The sequence below is a fragment of the Oncorhynchus keta genome, chromosome 19, assembly GCF_023373465.1.
Source record: "Oncorhynchus keta strain PuntledgeMale-10-30-2019 chromosome 19, Oket_V2, whole genome shotgun sequence".
Lineage (NCBI taxonomy): Eukaryota > Metazoa > Chordata > Actinopteri > Salmoniformes > Salmonidae > Oncorhynchus > Oncorhynchus keta.
Window position 1 is genome coordinate 6,127,175 of NC_068439.1, and position 23,155 is coordinate 6,150,329.

General features: G+C 49.5%; 2 long non-coding RNA genes and 1 pseudogene across 7 annotated transcripts; all 3 read right to left on the minus strand.

The window, feature by feature from the left end:
- The window catches only part of LOC127909597 (acetylcholinesterase collagenic tail peptide-like), a 70,429-nt pseudogene that overhangs the window by 5,093 nt on the left and 42,181 nt on the right, over positions 1-23,155 (minus strand).
- LOC127909152 (uncharacterized) lies at positions 3,050-3,777 on the minus strand. Its single transcript, XR_008069943.1, has 3 exons — positions 3,634-3,777; positions 3,437-3,601; positions 3,050-3,239 (listed from the first exon to the last, which is right to left on the minus strand). It is a non-coding gene; the product is annotated as an uncharacterized LOC127909152 (long non-coding RNA).
- Positions 7,106-21,859, minus strand: LOC127909155 (uncharacterized). Of its 6 annotated transcripts, none has more exons than XR_008069948.1 (3): positions 21,803-21,859; positions 8,534-8,588; positions 7,106-7,190 (listed from the first exon to the last, which is right to left on the minus strand). It is a non-coding gene; the product is annotated as an uncharacterized LOC127909155 (long non-coding RNA). The 6 variants fall into 6 exon arrangements; XR_008069947.1 differs by lacking the exon at positions 21,803-21,859 and adding an exon at positions 21,333-21,389; XR_008069946.1 differs by lacking the exon at positions 21,803-21,859 and adding an exon at positions 20,377-20,433.

A 23,155-nucleotide genomic window follows, 5' to 3' on the forward strand; every position in this document is an offset into this window, starting at 1 on the left:
TGTAACAACAGGCTCCTTATTCATTAAGGCCCACTGTAACAACAGGGTCCTATTCATTAAGGCCCACTGTAATAACAGGGTCCTATTCATTAAGGCCCACTGTAATAACAGGGTCCTATTCATTAAGGCCCACTGTAACAACAGGCATTCATTAATGCCCACTGTAATAACAGGCATTCATTAAGGCCCACTGTAATAACAGGCATTCATTAAGGCCCACTGTAACAACAGGCTCCTTATTCATTAAGGCCCACTGTAACAACATGGTCCTATTCATTAAGGCCCACTGTAATAACAGGTTCCTATTCATTAAGGCCCACTGTAACAACAGGCTCCTTATTCATTAAGGCCCACTGTAACAACAGGGTCCTATTCATTAAGGCCCACTGTAATAACAGGCTCCTATTCATTAAGGCCCACTGTAACAACAGGCTGCTATTCATTAAGGCCCACTGTAACAACAGGTCCTATTCATTAAGGCCCACTGTAACAACAGGCTCCTTATTCATTAAGGCCCACTGTAACAACAGGGTCCTATTCATTAAGGCCCACTGTAATAACAGGCTCCTATTCATTAAGGCCCACTGTAACAACAGGCTGCTATTCATTAAGGCCCACTGTAACAACAGGGTCCTATTCATTAAGGCCCACTGTAACAACAGGCTGCTATTCATTAAGGCCCACTGTAATAACAGGTTCCTATTCATTAAGGCCCACTGTAATAACAGGCTGCTATTCATTAAGGCCCACTGTAATAACAGGCTCCTATTCATTAAGGCCCACTGTAATAACAGGGTCCTATTCATTAAGGCCCACTGTAACAACAGGCTGCTATTCATTAAGGCCCACTGTAACAACAGGCTCCTATTCATTAAGGCCCACTGTAATAACAGGCTGCTATTCATTAAGGCCCACTGTAATAACAGGCTGCTATTCATTAAGGCCCACTGTAATAACAGGCTGCTATTCATTAAGGCCCACTGTAACAACAGGGTCCTATTCATTAAGGCCCACTGTAACAACAGGCTCCTATTCATTAAGGCCCACTGTAACAACAGGCATTCATTAAGGCCCACTGTAATAACAGGGTCCTATTCATTAAGCCCCACTGTAATAACAGGGTCCTATTCATTAAGGCCCACTGTAACAACAGGCTCCTATTCATTAAGGCCCACTGTAATAACAGGCTCCTATTCATTAAGGCCCACTGTAATAACAGGCTGCTATTCATTAAGGCCCACTGTAATAACAGGCTGCTATTCATTAAGGCCCACTGTAATAACAGGCTCCTATTCATTAAGGCCCACTGTAATAACAGGCTCCTATTCATTAAGGCCCACTGTAATAACAGGCTCCTATTCATTAAGGCCCACTGTAATAACAGGCTCCTATTCATTAAGGCCCACTGTAACAACAGGCTCCTATTCATTAAGGCCCACTGTAACAACAGGCTCCTATTCATTAAGGCCCACTGTAACAACAGGCTCCTATTCATTAAGGCCCACTGTAACAACAGGGTCCTATTCATTAAGGCCCACTGTAACAACAGGGTCCTATTCATTAAGGCCCACTGTAATAACAGGCTCCTATTCATTAAGGCCCACTGTAATAACAGGGTCCTATTCATTAAGGCCCACTGTAATAACAGGGTCCTATTCATTAAGGCCCACTGTAACAACAGGCTGCTATTCATTAAGGCCCACTGTAATAACAGGCTGCTATTCATTAAGGCCCACTGTAATAACAGGCTGCTATTCATTAAGGCCCACTGTAATAACAGGCTGCTATTCATTAAGGCCCACTGTAACAACAGGGTCCTATTCATTAAGGCCCACTGTAACAACAGGCTCCTATTCATTAAGGCCCACTGTAACAACAGGCATTCATTAAGGCCCACTGTAATAACAGGCATTCATTAAGCCCCACTGTAATAACAGGCTTGATAACTATATTCATTAAGGCCCACTGTAATAACAGGGTCCTATTCATTAAGGCCCACTGTAATAACAGGCTCCTATTAAGGCCCACTGTAATAACAGGCTCCTATTCATTAAGGCCCACTGTAACAACAGGGTCCCACCAAACATCTTGCAACAGTTTCTAGTAGTGTACTATCTTATAGTATAGTGAAGTATCTTATAGTATCTTATAGTATAGTGTAGTATCTTATAGTATCGTATAGTATAGTGTAGTATCTCCTAGTATAGTGAAGTATCTTATAGTATCTTATAGTATAGTGTAGTATCGTATAGTATAGTGAAGTATACCTCATAGTATCGTATAGTATAGTGTAGTATCTCATAGTATAGTGAAGTATCTTATAGTATCGTATAGTATAGTGTAGTATCGTACCTGAGGCATAGTGAAGTATCTCATAGTATCGTATAGTATAGGTAGTAGTCTTATCTTACCTGAGGCATAGTGAAGTATCTCATAGTATCGTATAGTATAGTGTAGTATCTCATAGTATAGTGTAGTATCTTATAGTATCTTATAGTATAGTGAAGTATCTTATAGTATCGTATAGTATAGTACCTGTATGGGCTGCCAGCCATCTTTGTCTTTGAAGTAGAGAGACCTCTGGTCCTTCCTGAAGGCGATGGCATTGACCGTGTGGAGACGATCCAACTCCTCCTCACTGTCCACTACAAAGATCTACATGGAGACCAGAGACAGTCGGAATAACAGAGGAACACGTGTTGATTCAAGGTACAGAGATTCACAAAGCTCTGAAAAAGACAGGAATATTGAAAATGCCTCAAACGAAGGGACTTGATAACTATACTTTTTGAAAATACAGTTTTTTTTCGTGGTCCAAGTTGATGGGGACAGGTCCTGTGTAAATCAGTGTGTGTGAGAGAGAGAGTTTTACCACGGGGACTTTGTGGTAGTTGCCTCGTTGGGTGTAACTGCCGTAGTGTGGGGTGTTGACTCCCACAGGGGTGTTACCACCGTAGGTGTTACAGTCACAGACACCTGGAGATCCCGCTACACCCTTATCTCCCTTCTCCCCTACCAGGTACAGGCCTGGAGGGGAAAACACACATATAATAACACGAAACACAATCATTTTCATTTGTGTTTGTGTCCTACAGGTCTTATCTTACCTGATGCAGGTAGTACAGGTGGTCTTATCTTACCTGAGGCAGGTAGTCCAGGGGGTCTTATCTTACCTGAGGCAGGTAGTCCAGGGGGTCTTATCTTACCTGATGCAGGTAGTACAGGTGGTCTTATCTTACCTGAGGCAGGTAGTCCAGGGGGTCTTATCTTACCTGAGGCAGGTAGTCCAGGTGGTCTTATCTTACCTGAGGCAGGTAGTCCAGGGGGTCTTATCTTACCTGAGGCAGGTAGTCCAGGGGGTCTTATCTTACCTGAGGCAGGTAGTCCAGGGGTCTTATCTTACCTGAGGCAGGTAGTCCAGGGGGTCTTATCTTACCTGAGGCAGGTAGTCCAGGGGGTCTTATCTTACCTGAGGCAGGTAGTCCAGGGGGTCTTATCTTACCTGAGGCAGGTAGTCCAGGGGGTCTTATCTTACCTGAGGCAGGTAGTCCAGGGGGTCTTATCTTACCTGAGGCAGGTAGTCCAGGGGGTCTTATCTTACCTGAGGCAGGTAGTCCAGGGGTCTTATCTTACCTGAGGCAGGTAGTCCAGGGGGTCTTATCTTACCTGAGGCAGGTAGTCCAGGGGGTCTTATCTTACCTGAGGCAGGTAGTCCAGGGGGTCTTATCTTACCTGAGGCAGGTAGTCCAGGGGGTCTTATCTTACCTGAGGCAGGTAGTCCAGGGGGTCTTATCTTACGTGAGGCAGGTAGTCCAGGGGTCTTATCTTACCTGAGGCAGGTAGTCCAGGGGGTCTTATCTTACCTGAGGCAGGTCCAGTCCAGGGGTCTTATCTTACCTGAGGCAGGTAGTCCAGGGGGTCTTATCTTACCTGAGGCAGGTAGTCCAGGGGTCTTATCTTACCTGAGGCAGGTAGTCCAGGGGGTCTTATCTTACCTACCTGAGGCAGGTAGTCCAGGGGGTCTTATCTTACCTGAGGCAGGTAGTCCAGGGGTCTTATCTTACCTGAGGCAGGTAGTCCAGGGGTCTTATCTTACCTGAGGCAGGTAGTCCAGGGGGTCTTATCTTACCTGAGGCAGGTAGTCCAGGGGGTCTTATCCTACCTGAGGCAGGTTGTCCAGGGGGTCTTATCTTACCTGAGGCAGGTAGTCCAGGGGGTCTTATCTTACCTGAGGCAGGTAGTCCAGGTGGTCTTATCTTACCTGAGGCAGGTAGTCCAGGTGGTCTTATCTTACCTGAGGCAGGGTAGTCCAGGTGGTCTTATCTTACCTGAGGCAGGTAGTCCAGGGGGTCTTATCTTACCCGAGGCAGGTTGTCCAGGGGGTCTTATCTTACCTGAGGCAGGTAGTCCAGGGGTCTTAGCTTACCTGAGGCAGGTAGTCCAGGGGGTCTTATCTTACCTGAGGCAGGTAGTCCAGGGGGTCTTATCTTACCTGAGGCAGGTAGTCCAGGTGGTCCAGGATGACCAGAGGGACCAGCAGGACCTGTAGGACCCATTGGACCTGGGGTTCCACCCTGACCCTTCATACCCTACACACACACACACACACACACACACACACACACACACACACACACACACACACACACACACACACACATAAGGTGAACTACAGTGGCCTCCATAACTAATTCCATCCAATTGGCAACAGCTTTCCATTCGAATATTCCCCCAAAAATCAACATGAAATCAACATGAAATCAACATGAGCATTTTTCCAAAACAAAGACGTGTTTCCTTCACATTGGAGATGAGCATCAAACTCGCCACTTTGGCCTTTCGTCACCCTGTGATGATCATCCTCAAATGATTTCATCTGAAACCTAATAAACTGCATGCTTTCCTGATGAGTCGTAGCCGGATGACCACGCAACAAGTTTGCTTCGATAGTTTACTTCGATAGGATGGTTATTATATCAATATTTTTACTGACACAAAAAAAGATCCCACCTTTAAAATATTAAAATATTTAATTTCCAATCAGACGCACAAATATCCCGTGTAAAAACGCCCTGATATTGATTTTATTCATTTATTATTTGTATTATTTCTAATAAAAAAATAAAAATTCCAGACCAGTTACAAACTTATACGCAAAACAACTTACAGACACACTGACAAAATCAACGACTATCTCATCTGCCCAACCAGTAGGCTGCCCAACACCTCCATCCCCTAGTGCCCTAACCCTAAACAACGACTACATCTCATCTACTCAGACCTCCATCCCCTAGTGCCCTAACCCTAAACAACGACAACATCTCATCTACTCACACCTCCATCCCCTAGTGCCCTAACCCTAAACAACGACTACATCTCATCTACTCAGACCTCCATCCCTAGTGCCCTAACCCTACACAATGACAACATCTCATCTGCCCAACAAGTAGGCTCACACCTCCATCCCCTAGTGCCCTAACCCTACACAACAACTACATCTCATCTGCCCAACCAGTAGGCACACACCTCCATCCCCTAGTGCCCTAACCTAAACAACGACTACATCTCATCTACTCAGACCTCCATCCCCTAGTGCCCTAACCCTACACAACGACAACATCTCATCTGCCCAACAAGTAGGCTCACACCTCCATCCCCTAGTGCCCTAACCCTAAACAACGACAACATCTCATCTACTCACACCTCCATCCCCTAGTGCCCTAACCTAAACAACGACTACATCTCATCTACTCAGACCTCCATCCCCTAGTGCCCTAACCCTACACAACGACAACATCTCATCTCCTCACACCTCCATCCCCTAGTGCCCTAACCCTACACAACGACTACATCTCATCTACTCACACCTCCATCCCCTAGTGCCCTAACCCTAAACAACGACTACATCTCATCTACTCAGACCTCCATCCCCTAGTGCCCTAACCCTACACAATGACAACATCTCATCTCCTCACACCTCCATCCCCTAGTGCCCTAACCCTACACAACGACTACATCTCATCTACTCACACCTCCATCCCTAGTGCCCTAACCCTAAACAACGACTACATCTCATCTACTCAGACCTCCATCCCCTAGTGCCCTAACCCTAAACAACGACTACATCTCATCTACTCACACCTCCATCCCCTAGTGCCCTAACCCTACACAACAACTACATCTCATCTGCCCAACCAGTAGGCTCACACCTCCATCCCCTAGTGCCCTAACCCTAAACAACGACTACATCTCATCTACTCAGACCTCCATCCCCTAGTGCCCTAACCCTAAACAACGACTACATCTCATCTACTCACACCTCCATCCCTTAGTGCCCTAACCCTACACAACGACTACATCTCATCTGCCCAACCAGTAGGCACACACCTCCATCCCCTAGTGCCCTAACCCTAAACAACGACTACATCTCATCTCCTCACACCTCCATCCCCTAGTGCCCTAACCCTACACAACGACTACATCTCATCTGCCCAACCAGTAGGCACACACCTCCATCCTCTAGTGCCCTAACCCTAAACAACGTTCACTGACATCTCATCTGCCCAACAAGTAGGCTCACACCTCCATCCCCTAGTGCCCTAACCCTAAACAACGACAACATCTCATCTACTCACACATCTCCATCCCCTAGAGTGCCCTAACCCTACACAACGACTACATCTCATCTACTCACACCTCCATCCCCTAGTGCCCTAACCCTAAACAACGACTACATCTCATCTCCTCACACCTCCATCCCCTAGTGCCCTAACCCTAAACAACGACAACATCTCATCTACTCACACCTCCATCCCCTAGTGCCCTAACCCTACACAACGACTACATCTCATCTACTCAGACCTCCATCCCCTAGTGCCCTAACCCTAAACAACGACTACATCTCATCTACTCAGACCTCCATCCCCTAGTGCCATTTAACCCTAAACAACGACAACATCTCATCTACTCACACCTCCATCCCCTAGTGCCCTAACCCTAAACAACGACTACATCTCATCTACTCAGACCTCCATCCCTAGTGCCCTAACCTAAACAACGACAACATCTCATCTACTCACACCTCCATCCCCTAGTGCCCTAACCTAAACAACGACTACATCTCATCTACTCACACCTCCATCCCCTAGTGCCCTAACCCTAAACAACGACTACATCTCATCTACTCACACCTCCATCCCCTAGTGCCCTAACCCTAAACAACGACAACATCTCATCTACTCACACCTCCATCCCCTAGTGCCCTAACCCTAAACAATGACTACATCTCATCTCCTCACACCTCCATCCCCTAGTGCCCTAACCCTAAACAACGACTACATCTCATCTACTCACACCTCCATCCCCTAGTGCCCTAACCCTAAACAACGACTACATCTCATCTGCCCAACCAGTAGGCTCACACCTCCATCCCCTAGTGCCCTAACCCTAAACAACGACTACATCTCATCTACTCACACCTCCATCCCCTAGTGCCCTAACCCTAAACAACGACTACATCTCATCTCCTCACACCTCCATCCCCTAGTGCCCTAACCCTAAACAATGACTACATCTCATCTCCTCACACCTCCATCCCCTAGTGCCCTAACCCTAAACAACGACTACATCTCATCTGCCCAACCAGTAGGCTCACACCTCCATCCCCTAGTGCCCTAACCCTAAACAACGACTACATCTCATCTCCTCACACCTCCATCCCCTAGTGCCCTAACCCTAAACAACGACTACATCTCATCTCCTCACACCTCCATCCCCTAGTGCCCTAACCCTAAACAACGACTACATCTCATCTCCTCAGACCTCCATCCCCTAGTGCCCTAACCCTAAACAACGACTACATCTCATCTGCCCAACCAGTAGGCTCACACCTCCATCCCCTAGTGCCCTAACCCTAAACAACGACTACATCTCATCTCCTCACACCTCCATCCCCTAGTGCCCTAACCCTAAACAACGACTACATCTCATCTACTCACACCTCCATCCCCTAGTGCCCTAACCCTACACAACGACTACATCTCATCTACTCAGACCTCCATCCCCTAGTGCCCTAACCCTAAACAACGACTACATCTCATCTACTCACACCTCCATCCCCTAGTGCCCTAACCCTAAACAACGACTACATCTCATCTCCTCACACCTCCATCCCCTAGTGCCCTAACCCTAAACAACGACTACATCTCATCTACTCACACCTCCATCCCCTAGTGCCCTAACCCTAAACAACGACTACATCTCATCTACTCACACCTCCATCCCCTAGTGCCCTAACCCTACACAACGACTACATCTCATCTACTCACACCTCCATCCCCTAGTGCCCTAACCCTAAACAACGACTACATCTCATCTGCCCAACCAGTAGGCACACACCTCCATCCCCTAGTGCCCTAACCCTAAACAACGACTACATCTCATCTGCCCAACAAGTAGGCTCACACCTCCATCCCCTAGTGCCCTAACCCTAAACAACGACTACATCTCATCTGCCCAACCAGTAGGCTCACACCTCCATCCCCTAGTGCCCTAACCCTAAACAACGACTACATCTCATCTACTCAGACCTCCATCCCCTAGTGCCCTAACCCTAAACAACGACTACATCTCATCTACTCACCTCCATCCCCTAGTGCCCTAACCCTACACAACAACTACATCTCATCTACTCAGACCTCCATCCCCTAGTGCCCTAACCCTACACAACAACTACATCTCATCTGCCCAACCAGTAGGCTCACACCTCCATCCCATAGTGCCCTAACCCTAAACAACGACAACATCTTGTCACGGTTCATGAATCCACTGCCTCTCTTTCTCTCTCTCTCTCTCTCTCCCGTGTTTGTGTGGGCGTGGTTCCCAATCTCGGCCTGATTGTCTGCTCCAGCTGGAACCACTTATCTTCCCTTTATATGTTCTGTAACCAGTGTTTCTTGTTGTCAGATCGTTGTTACTTCCCTGAGGTTGTGTCGTGTGTCTGTGCTCTTCTCTCGCCGCCCTTGTGTGGATTATCTGCTGTGCTCCTTCCTACCCATCCGGACACACTCCCCTGGATTTCTCAGCACGCTATCATTGGAAGATGCGCCCTAGTCCCTGGGTCGGATTCCGTCTGAGTACAGTCTGTCTGTCCTGTTGCTGTTGTAAACTGTAGTCATTAAACCATCGTTGCTTGCATCTTGCATCCGCCTCTGTATTGTCACAGAACGATCTGACCATACCATGGATGCAGCGAGTTCAACGAGTCTGACCGAATTCATTTCCCGCAGTATCACGAGAATGGATCAACAAGAGGAGAACATCTCCAGCACAGATCGGGCAGTACAAGCCCTTGCGACGCAGGTATCCCAGCTGATCCAACAATTACAACATCTGAGGGGTTCCGCTGCGCCACCTACACCGGCAGTTCAACCCGCCCGCCAGAGCCGGATTCCCAGCTAGAGCCACGGCTACCGACACCAGAGGGTTATTCAGGTGATCCTGACTATTGCAGAGCCTTTCTTACGAGATGTTCCATGCATTTCTCGTTGCAGCCACGGACCTTCAATCGTGAACAGTCTAAGGTAGCATTCATACTCACACTGCTATCAGGCAAAGCGGCTCTTTGGGAACGGCGGTGTGGGCGAACCAGACCCATGCTGCACCTCTTTCCAGACACTCTCCGAGGAGATGAGAAGGGTCTTCGATCGGGCCGTGGCGGGTAGGGGAGGCGGCCAGACTACTCGCTGACCTTCGCCAAGGAGACCGTTCAGTATCGGAATACTCCATCCAATTCCGCACTCTGGCCGCAGAGTGTCAGTGGAACGAGGAGGCGCAGTGGGACATGTTCCTGCATGGGCTGGAGGACCGGATCCAGAAGGAGATTTATGTTCTGGACCTTCCCAGGAGTTTAAATGGACTAGTGGAACTAGCCTTGAGGGTCGACGCTCGTCTGAGTCGTATTGGCCGCCGAGCATGCCCTAACAGACCATATAACGACACGGAGGGCGGGCATGCCAGCGGCGGGAACACGGCCAGTTCAGCCTCCGCTCACGAACCCATGCAGCTGGGAGAGCTCGCCCTCCCGGGAAGAGAGGGAGGCGGAGATCCCAAGGACTCTGTCTCTACTGTGGTAGAGCGGGCCACTTTATCCACTCCTGCCCGGTAAAGATCAGGCCCGGTAGTAAACATGAGGCTACTATCGGGTGGTGTCACCACAGAGAAGACCTCATCATCTACTCTCCTCCCGGTAAGACTAAGATGGGCCACCCCACACGCACGACACCCAAGCCTTACTGGACTCAGGAGCAGAGGGTAATTTCATGGACTTCAAGCTCGCTCACAAACTCAGATCCCTATCACCTCACTCACGCACAAGATATCCGTCAACGCTCTCAATGGTCAAGAACTCCCCAACATTTCTCACACCACTGAACCTATCACACTCATCACTTCTGGCAATCACACTGAGACACTATCATTTCTACTCATGGACTCACCCCTTGCACCATTAGTTCTCGGTCACCCTTGGCTCACCTAACACAACCCCAGAGTTGACTGGGGTCTTAACTCTATATCCATGTGGAGTAACAAGTGTCTTGAGTCCTGTTTAGTGTCTGCCTGTTCGTCTGTGTCTGATTCTGTGTTTCTAGAGGAGGCAGTGGATTTGTCTAACGTGCCCGTTGAATACCTCGACCTGAAGGAGGTGTTCAGTAAGTCCCGTGCTGCTTCTCTTCCTCCGCATCGTCCCTATGACTGTGCAATAGAATTATTGCCAGGTGAGTCTCCGCCTAAAGGCAAGTTATATTCACTCTCTGTTCCTGAGAGGGAGGCTATGGAGAGATACATCTCTGATTCTCTGGCATCTGGATTCATTCGTCCTTCCTCTTCTCCAGCGGGGCGGGGTTCTTCTTTGTGGGAAAGAAGGACGGATCTCTGCGTCCTTGCGTTGATTACCGTGGGTTGAATAACATCACAGTGAAGAATACCTATCCCTTACCGTTGATGTCCTCAGCCTTTGAAAGGTTACAGGGAGCATCCGTGTTCACTAAGTTGGATTTACGTAATGCATATCATTTGGTTCGCATAAGGGGGGACGAATGGAAGACCGCGTTTAACACCCCCAGAGGGCACTTCGAATATTTGGTCATGCCTTTTGGGCTATCCAACTCCCCAGCGGTTTTCAGGCACTCGTCAATGACGTGCTGAGAGATATGATTGATCAGTTCATATATGTTTACCTGGATGACATACTGATTTTTTCTTCTTCTCTCCAGGAACACGTTCAGCACGTCAGACGAGTGCTTCAGAGGTTGTTGGAGAATGGACTTTTTGTCAAGACGGAGAAATGCATTTTTCATGCACAATCCGTTCCATTCCTAGGTTACATCGTCTCGACTGAAGGTATTCGCATGGATCCTGACAAGGTTAAGGCTGTGGTGGATTGGCCAAGCCCAGATTCCCGTAAGGCCCTACAGAGGTTTCTGGGATTCGCCAACTCTACCGGCGTTTCGTTCGCAACTTTAGTCAGATAGTCGCTCCTCTTACAGCCTTAACCTCCCCAGAGTGCCGTTCAGGTGGTCCGATACAGCCGAGGCTGCATTCGCCAAACTCAAGAGCCGCTTTGTTTGGCTCCCATCCTCATAGCTCCCGATCCCTCGCGTCAGTTCGTAGTAGAGGTGGACGCTTCAGAGGTGGGGGTAGGTGCGGTACTTTCCCAACGTTCCTCTTCTGACGACAAGATGCACCCTTGTGCGTTCCTTTCCCATCGGTTATCACCTGCGGAACGCAACTCACGACATTGGCAACAGAGAGTTGTTGGCAGTGAAGTTAGCACTGGAGGAGTGGCGCCATTGGTTAGAGGGTTCGGGGTACCTTTTATAGTTTGGACCGATCACAAAAATTTGGAATATATCAGAACCGCTAAGCGACTCAACTCCAGACAGGCGCGGTGGGCACTCTTTTCGGACGTTTTGACTTCTCTCTCTCGTATCGCCCGGGTTCCAAGAATGTCAAACCCGATTCCCTTTCTCGCATTTTTGACCATTCCGAACGCCCATCCACTCCAGTACATCCTACCCGGGACCCTAGTGGTTTCCACACTCACATGGGAGGTTGAATCGAGGGTCAAAACGGCCTTAGAAGGGGTAACGCCTCCGCCCGGTTGCCCGCCTAATCGGTTGTTTGTGCCGGAGGGGTGTCGGTCCGATGTTATTCGGTGGGGCCATTGCTCCAACGTAGCGTGTCATCCAGGAGTCAGCCGCACTAGCTTTTGGTTAAGCAACGCTTTTGGTGGCCACTGATGGCTCGTGACATTCACAGTTTTGTCTTGGCTTGCTCGGTTTGTGCCACTGGGAAGACTTCTAATCGACCCCCAGATGGGTTACTCCAACCGCTGTCGGTCCCTTCGAGACCCTGGTCCCACATCGCGCTAGATTTTGTTACCGGCCTCCCGCCCTCCCAGGGCAAGACGGTGGTGTTGACCGTGGTGGACCGGTTCTCGAAGGCGGCTCATTTTATTCCCTTGCCTAAATTACCATCTGCCAAGGAGACAGCGGTAGCTGTCGTGGATCACGTCTTTCGCTTACATGGCCTGCCGATGGACGTAGTTTCTGACAGGGGGCCCCAATTTGTGTCCAAGTTTTGGCAAGAGTTTTGTAGGTTACTGGGAGCGAGTGTCAGCCTGTCTTCAGGGTTTCATCCCCAGAGCAACGGTCAAACGGAGAGGGCCAACCAAGATTTGGAGAGAGTGTTGCGATGTTTGGTTTCTAAGAATCCCTCTTCCTGGAGTCAACAACTCTCTATGGTTGAGTACGCTCACAATTCGTTGCCAGTGGCAGCTACGGGTCTCTCTCCGTTTGAGTGTAGTTTAGGTTACCAGCCACCTATCTTTCCCAGTACGGAGTCCGAGGTCACTGTTCCTTCCGCTCACGCTTTCATCCAGAGGTGCCGTCACGCATGGAGCAGAGCCCGTGAGACTCTTCTCCGGGTGGGGCGCGCACCAAGGCTAAGGCCGATCGCCACTGGTCGAAGCCTCCGGTATACGTCGTTGGCCAAAGAGTGTGGCTTTCTACTAAGAACATTCCACTCCGATCCGTTTCGAACAAACTTGCCCCCAAATTTATCGGCCCGTTCAGAGTCACCAGGATCATTAGTCCGGTGGCGGTCCGGCTCAAGCTTCCTCCGGCGTATAGGAGAATTCATCCTACCTTTCATGTGTCTAAAATAAAACCTGTGTTTCAGGCACGCATTAACCCGCCGGTCCCGGTTCCCCGCCGCCACGACTTGTTGATGGGGAACCCACCTTTTCTGTCAATTGTATTTTGGACTCTAGAAGGAGGGGACGCGGATTCCAGTACCTGGTGGACTGGGAGGGTTACGGCCCGGAGGAGAGAAGTTGGGTACCTGCTAGGGACATTCTGGATCACTCCCTTATCGATGATTTCAATCGACAGGTAAATTCGCCTGGGAACGCCAAGAGGCGTTCCTAGGGGGTATTGTCACGGTTCATGAATCCACTGCCTCTTTCTTTCTCTCTCTCTCTCTCTCTCCCGTGTTTGTGTGGGCGTGGTTCCCAATCTCGGCCTGATTGTCTGCTCCAGCTGGAACCACTTATCTTCCCTTTATATGTTCTGTAACCAGTGTTTCTTGTTGTCAGATCGTTGTTACTTCCCTGAGGTTGTGTCGTGTGTCTGTGCTCTTCTCTCGCCGCCCTTGTGTGGATTATCTGCTGTGCTCCTTCCTACCCATCCGGACACACTCCCTGGATTTCTCAGCACGCTATCATTGGAAGATGCGCCTAGTCCCTGGGTCGGATTCCGTCTGAGTACAGTCTGTCTGTCCTGTTGCTGTTGTAAACTGTAGTCATTAAACCATCGTTGCTTGCATCTTGCATCCGCCTCTGTATTGTCACACATCTCATCTACTCACACCTCCATCCCCTAGTGCCCTAACCTAAACAACGACTACATCTCATCTACTCACACCTCCATCCCCTAGTGCCCTAACCCTAAACAACGACTACATCTCATCTACTCACACCTCCATCCCCTAGTGCCCTAACCCTACACAACAACTACATCTCATCTACTCAGACCTCCATCCCTAGTGCCCTAACCCTACACAACAACTACATCTCATCTGCCCAACCAGTAGGCTCACACCTCCATCCCCTAGTGCCCTAACCCTAAACAACGACAACATCTCATCTACTCACACCTCCATCCCCTAGTGCCCTAACCCTAAACAACGACTACATCTCATCTGCCCAACCAGTAGGCTCACACCTCCATCCCCTAGTGCCCTAACCCTAAACAACGACAACATCTCATCTACTCACACCTCCATCCCCTAGTGCCCTAACCCTAAACAACGACTACATCTCATCTGCCCAACCAGTAGGCTCACACCTCCATCCCCTAGTGCCCTAACCCTAAACAACGACTACATCTCATCTGCCCAACCAGTAGGCTCACACCTCCATCCCCTAGTGCCCTAACCTAAACAACGACAACATCTCATCTACTCACACCTCCATCCCTAGTGCCCTAACCCTACACAACGACTACATCTCATCTACTCAGACCTCCATCCCCTAGTGCCCTAACCCTAAACAACGACTACATCTCATCTACTCAGACCTCCATCCCCTAGTGCCCTAACCCTAAACAACGACAACATCTCATCTACTCACACCTCCATCCCCTAGTGCCCTAACCCTAAACAACGACTACATCTCATCTACTCAGACCTCCATCCCCTAGTGCCCTAACCCTAAACAACGACAACATCTCATCTACTCACACCTCCATCCCCTAGTGCCCTAACCCTAAACAACGACTACATCTCATCTACTCACACCTCCATCCCCTAGTGCCCTAACCCTAAACAACGACTACATCTCATCTACTCACACCTCCATCCCCTAGTGCCCTAACCCTAAACAACGACAACATCTCATCTACTCACACCTCCATCCCCTAGTGCCTAACCCTAAACAATGACTACATCTCATCTCCTCACACCTCCATCCCTAGTGCCCTAACCCTAAACAATGACTACATCTCATCTCCTCACACCTCCATCCCTAGTGCCCTAACCCTAAACAACGACTACATCTCATCTGCCCAACCAGTAGGCTCACACCTCCATCCCTAGTGCCCTAACCCTAAACAACGACAACATCTCATCTACTCACACCTCCATCCCCTAGTGCCCTAACCTAAACAATGACTACATCTCATCTCCTCACACCTCCATCCCTAGTGCCCTAACCCTAAACAATGACTACATCTCATCTCCTCACACCTCCATCCCTAGTGCCCTAACCCTAAACAACGACTACATCTCATCTGCCCAACCAGTAGGCTCACACCTCCATCCCTAGTGCCCTAACCCTAAACAACGACAACATCTCATCTACTCACACCTCCATCCCCTAGTGCCCTAACCCTAAACAATGACTACATCTCATCTCCTCACACCTCCATCCCTAGTGCCCTAACCCTAAACAATGGCTACATCTCATCTCCTCACACCTCCATCCCCTAGTGCCCTAACCCTAAACAACGACTACATCTCATCTGCCCAACCAGTAGGCTCACACCTCCATCCCCTAGTGCCTAACCCTAAACAATGACTACATCTCATCTCCTCACACCTCCATCCCCTAGTGCCCTAACCCTAAACAACGACTACATCTCATCTACTCAGACCTCCATCCCCTAGTGCCCTAACCCTACACAACGACTACATCTCATCTACTCAGACCTCCATCCCCTAGTGCCTAACCCTAAACAACGACTACATCTCATCTACTCACACCTCCATCCCCTAGTGCCCTAACCTAAACAATGACTACATCTCATCTCCTCACACCTCCATCCCCTAGTGCCCTAACCTAAACAACGACAACATCTCATCTACTCACACCTCCATCCCCTAGTGCCCTAACCCTAAACAACGACTACATCTCATCTACTCACACCTCCATCCCTAGTGCCCTAACCCTACACAACAACTACATCTCATCTACTCACACCTCCATCCCCTAGTGCCCTAACCCTAAACAACGACTACATCTCATCTGCCCAACCAGTAGGCTCACACCTCCATCCCCTAGTGCCCTAACCCTAAACAACGACTACATCTCATCTGCCCAACCAGTAGGCTCACCTCCATCCCCTAGTGCCCTAACCCTAAACAACGACTACATCTCATCTGCCCAACCAGTAGGCTCACACCTCCATCCCCTAGTGCCCTAACCTAAACAACGACTACATCTCATCTACTCACACCTCCATCCCCTAGTGCCCTAACCCTAAACAACGACTACATCTCATCTACTCACCTCCATCCCCTAGTGCCCTAACCCTACACAACAACTACATCTCATCTACTCAGACCTCCATCCCCTAGTGCCCTAACCCTACACAACAACTACATCTCATCTGCCCAACCAGTAGGCTCACACCTCCATCCCCTAGTGCCTAACCCTAAACAACGACAACATCTCATCTACTCACACCTCCATCCCCTAGTGCCCTAACCCTAAACAACGACTACATCTCATCTACTCACACCTCCATCCCCTAGTGCCCTAACCTAAACAACGACTACATCTCATCTACTCACACCTCCATCCCTAGTGCCTAACCCTAAACAATGACTACATCTCATCTCCTCACACCTCCATCCCTAGTGCCCTAACCCTAAACAATGACTACATCTCATCTGCCCAACCAGTAGGCTCACACCTCCATCCCTAGTGCCCTAACCTAAACAACGACAACATCTCATCTACTCACACCTCCATCCCCTAGTGCCCTAACCCTAAACAATGACTACATCTCATCTCCTCACACCTCCATCCCCTAGTGCCCTAACCTAAACAATGACTACATCTCATCTCTCACACCTCCATCCCCTAGTGCCCTAACCCTAAACAACGACTACATCTCATCTGCCCAACCAGTAGGCTCACACCTCCATCCCTAGTGCCCTAACCCTAAACAACGACAACATCTCATCTACTCACCTCCATCCCTAGTGCCCTAACCCTAAACAATGACTACATCTCATCTCCTCACACCTCCATCCCCTAGTGCCCTAACCCTAAACAATGGCTACATCTCATCTCCTCACACCTCCATCCCTAGTGCCCTAACCTAAACAACGCACTACATCTCATCTGCCCAACCAGTAGGCTCACACCTCCATCCCTAGTGCCCTAACCCTAAACAATGACTACATCTCATCTCCTCACACCTCCATCCCCTAGTGCCCTAACCTAAACAACGACTACATCTCATCTACTCAGACCTCCATCCCCTAGTGCCCTAACCCTACACAACGACTACATCTCATCTACTCAGACCTCCATCCCCTAGTGCCCTAACCCTAAACAACGACTACATCTCATCTACTCAGACCTCCATCCCCTAGTGCCCTAACCCTAAACAATGACTACATCTCATCTCCTCACACCTCCATCCCTAGTGCCCTAACCTAAACAACGACAACATCTCATCTACTCACACCTCCATCCCTAGTGCCCTAACCTAAACAACGACTACATCTCATCTACTCCACCTCCATCCCTAGTGCCCTAACCCTACACAACAACTACATCTCATCTACTCACACCTCCATCCCCTAGTGCCCTAACCCTAAACAACGACTACATCTCATCTGCCCAACCAGTAGGCTCACACCTCCATCCCCTAGTGCCCTAACCCTAAACAACGACTACATCTCATCTGCCCAACCAGTAGGCTCACACCTCCATCCCCTAGTGCCTAACCTAAACAACGACTACATCTCATCTGCCCAACCAGTAGGCTCACACCTCCATCCCCTAGTGCCCTAACCCTAAACAACGACTACATCTCATCTACTCACACCTCCATCCCCTAGTGCCTAACCCTAAACAACGACTACATCTCATCTACTCACACCTCCATCCCTAGTGCCCTAACCCTACACAACAACTACATCTCATCTACTCAGACCTCCATCCCCTAGTGCCCTAACCCTACACTCATCTCATCTCTCAACCAGTAGGCTCACCTCCGTCCCTAGTGCTAACCCTAAACAACGACAACATCTCATCTACTCACACCTCCATCCCTAGTGCCTAACCCTAAACAACGACTACATCTCATCTACTCACCTCCATCCCCTAGTGCCCTAACCCTAAACAACGACTACATCTCATCTACTCACACCTCCATCCCCTAGTGCCCTAACCCTAAACAACGACAACATCTCATCTACTCACACCTCCATCCCTAGTGCCCTAACCTAAACAATGACTACATCTCATCTCTCACACCTCCATCCCCTAGTGCCCTAACCCTAAACAATGACTACATCTCATCTCCTCACCTCCATCCCTAGTGCCCTAACCCTAAACAACGACTACATCTCATCTGCCCAACCAGTAGGCTCACACCTCCATCCCCTAGTGCCCTAACCCTAAACAACGACAACATCTCATCTACTCACACCTCCATCCCTAGTGCCCTAACCCTAAACAATGACTACATCTCATCTCCTCACACCTCCATCCCTAGTGCCCTAACCCTAAACAATGACTACATCTCATCTCTCACACCTCCATCCCTAGTGCCCTAACCCTAAACAACGACTACTCTCATCTGCTCAACCAGTAGGCTCACACCTCCATCCCCTAGTGCCCTAACCCTAAACAACGACAACATCTCATCTACTCACCTCCATCCCTAGTGCCCTAACCCTAAACAATGACTACATCTCATCTCTCACACCTCCATCCCTAGTGCCCTAACCCTAAACAATGACTACATCTCATCTCCTCACACCTCCATCCCCTAGTGCCCTAACCTAAACAACGACTACATCTCATCTGCCCACCAGTAGGCTCACACCTCCATCCCCTAGTGCCCTAACCCTAAACAATGACTACATCTCATCTCCTCACACCTCCATCCCCTAGTGCCCTAACCCTAAACAACGACTACATCTCATCTACTCAGACCTCCATCCCCTAGTGCCCTAACCCTACACAACGACTACATCTCATCTACTCAGACCTCCATCCCCTAGTGCCCTAACCCTAAACAACGACTACATCTCATCTGCTCACACCTCCATCCCAGTGCCCTAACCTAAACAATGACTACATCTCATCTCCTCCACCTCCATCCCCTAGTGCCCTAACCCTACACAACAACTACATCTCATCTACTCACACCTCCATCCCCTAGTGCCCTAACCCTACACAACAACTACATCTCATCTACTCACACCTCCATCCCCTAGTGCCCTAACCCTAAACAACGACTACATCTCATCTGCCCAACCAGTAGGCTCACACCTCCATCCCCTAGTGCCCTAACCCTAAACAACGACTACATCTCATCTGCCCAACCAGTAGGCTCACACCTCCATCCCCTAGTGCCCTAACCCTAAACAACGACTACATCTCATCTGCCCAACCAGTAGGCTCACACCTCCATCCCCTAGTGCCCTAACCCTAAACAACGACTACATCTCATCTACTCACACCTCCATCCCCTAGTGCCCTAACCCTAAACAACGACTACATCTCATCTACTCACACCTCCATCCCCTAGTGCCCTAACCCTAAACAACGACTACATCTCATCTACTCAGACCTCCATCCCCTAGTGCCCTAACCCTACACAACAACTACATCTCATCTGCCCAACCAGTAGGCTCACACCTCCATCCCCTAGTGCCCTAACCCTAAACAACGACAACATCTCATCTACTCACACCTCCATCCCTAGTGCCTAACCCTAAACAACGACTACATCTCATCTACTCACACCTCCATCCCTAGTGCCTAACCCTAAACAACGACTACATCTCATCTACTCACACCTCCATCCCTAGTGCCCTAACCCTACACAACAACTACATCTCATCTACTCAGACCTCCATCCCTAGTGCCCTAACCCTACACAACAACTACATCTCATCTGCCCATCCAGTAGGCTCACACCTCCATCCCTAGTGCCCTAACCCTAAACAACGACAACATCTCATCTACTCACACCTCCATCCCTAGTGCCTAACCCTAAACAACGACTACATCTCATCTGCTCAACCAGTAGGCTCACCTCCATCCCCTAGTGCCCTAACCCTAAACAACGACTACAACATCTCATCTACTCACACCTCCATCCCTAGTGCCCTAACCCTAAACAACGACTACATCTCATCTGCCCAACCAGTAGGCTCACACCTCCATCCCCTAGTGCCCTAACCTAAACAACGACTACATCTCATCTACCCAACCAGTAGGCTCACCTCCATCCCCTAGTGCCCTAACCCTAAACAACGACTACATCTCATCTGCCCAACCTAGGCTCACACCTCCATCCCCTAGTGCCCTAACCCTAAACAACGACTACATCTCATCTCCTCACACCTCCATCCCCTAGTGCCCTAACCCTAAACAACGACTACATCTCATCTGCCCAACCAGTAGGCTCACACCTCCATCCCCTAGTGCCCTAACCCTAAACAACGACTACATCTCATCTACCCAACCAGTCTCACACCTCCATCCCCTAGTGCCCTAACCCTACACAACGACTACATCTCATCTGCCCAACCAGTAGGCTCACACCTCCATCCCTAGTGCCCTAACCCTAAACAACGACTACATCTCATCTACTCACACCTCCATCCCCTAGTGCCCTAACCCTACACAACGACTACATCTCATCTGCCCAACCAGTAGGCTCACACCTCCATCCCCTAGTGCCCTAACCCTAAACAACGACTACATCTCATCTGCCCAACCAGTAGGCTCACACCTCCATCCCCTAGTGCCCTAACCCTAAACAACGACTACATCTCATCTGCCCAACCAGTAGGCTCACACCTCCATCCCCTAGTGCCCTAACCCTAAACAACGACTACATCTCATCTGCCCACCAGTAGGCTCACACCTCCATCCCTAGTGCCCTAACCTAAACAACGACTACATCTCATCTGCCCAACCAGTAGGCTCACACCTCCATCCCCTAGTGCCCTAACCCTAAACAACGACTACATCTCATCTGCCCAACCAGTAGGCTCACACCTCCATCCCCTAGTGCCCTAACCTAAACAACGACTACATCTCATCTGCCCAACCAGTAGGCTCACACCTCCATCCCTAGTGCCCTAACCCTAAACAACGACTACATCTCATCTGCCCAACCAGTAGGCCACCTCCATCCCCTAGTGCCCTAACCCTAAACAACGACTACATCTCATCTACTCACACCTCCATCCCCTAGTGCCCTAACCCTAAACAATGACTACATCTCATCTCCTCACACCTCCATCCCCTAGTGCCCTAACCCTAAACAACGACTACATCTCATCTCCTCACACCTCCATCCCTAGTGCCCTAACCCTAAACAACGACTACACATCTCAACCAGTAGGCTCACACCTCCATCCCTAGTGCCCTAACCCTAAACAATGACTACATCTCATCTGCCCAACCAGTAGGCTCACACCTCCATCCCTAGTGCCCTAACCCTAAACAATGACTACATCTCATCTGCCCAACCAGTAGGCTCACACCTCCATCCCCTAGTGCCCTAACCCTAAACAACGACTACATCTCATCTACTCACACCTCCATCCCCTAGTGCCCTAACCCTAAACAACGACTACATCTCATCTACTCACACCTCCATCCCCTAGTGCCCTAACCCTACACAACGACTACATCTCATCTCCTCACACCTCCATCCCCTAGTGCCCTAACCCTAAACAACGACTACATCTCATCTACTCACACCTCCATCCCCTAGTGCCCTAACCCTAAACAACGACTACATCTCATCTCCTCACACCTCCATCCCCTAGTGCCCTAACCCTAAACAACGACTACATCTCATCATCACACCTCCATCCCCTAGTGCCCTAACCCTAAACAACGACTACATCTCATCTGCCCAACCAGTAGGCTCACACCTCCATCCCTAGTGCCCTAACCCTAAACAACGACTACATCTCATCTACCTTAGGCTCACACCTCCATCCCCTAGTGCCTAACCCTAAACAACGACAACATCTCATCTACTCACACCTCCATCCCCTAGTGCCCTAACCCTACACAACGACTACATCTCATCTACTCAGACCTCCATCCCCTAGTGCCCTAACCCTAAACAACGACTACATCTCATCTACTCAGACCTCCATCCCCTAGTGCCCTAACCTAAACAACGACAACATCTCATCTACACACCTCCATCCCTAGTGCCCTAACCCTAAACAACGACTACATCTCATCTACTCAGACCTCCATCCCTAGTGCCTAACCCTAAACAACGACAACATCTCATCTCCTCACACCTCCATCCCCTAGTGCCCTAACCCTAAACAACGACTACATCTCATCTACTCACACCTCCATCCCCTAGTGCCCTAACCCTAAACAACGACTACATCTCATCTACTCACACCTCCATCCCCTAGTGCCCTAACCCTAAACAACGACAACATCTCATCTACTCACACCTCCATCCCCTAGTGCCCTAACCCTAAACAATGACTACATCTCATCTCCTCACACCTCCATCCCTAGTGCCTAACCCTAAACAATGACTACATCTCATCTCCTCACCTCCATCCCCTAGTGCCCTAACCCTAAACAACGACTACATCTCATCTGCCCAACCAGTAGGCTCACCTCCATCCCCTAGTGCCCTAACCCTAAACAACGACAACATCATCTACTCACACCTCCATCCCCTAGTGCCCTAACCCTAAACAATGACTACATCTCATCTCCTCACACCTCCATCCCTAGTGCCCTAACCCTAAACAATGACTACATCTCATCTCCTCACACCTCCATCCCCTAGTGCCCTAACCCTAAACAACGACTACATCTCATCTGCCCAACCAGTAGGCTCACACCTCCATCCCCTAGTGCCCTAACCCTAAACAACGACAACATCTCATCTACTCACACCTCCATCCCTAGTGCCTAACCCTAAACAATGACTACATCTCATCTCCTCACACCTCCATCCCCTAGTGCCCTAACCCTAAACAATGACTACATCTCATCTCCTCACACCTCCATCCCTAGTGCCCTAACCCTAAACAACGACTACATCTCATCTGCCCAACCAGTAGGCTC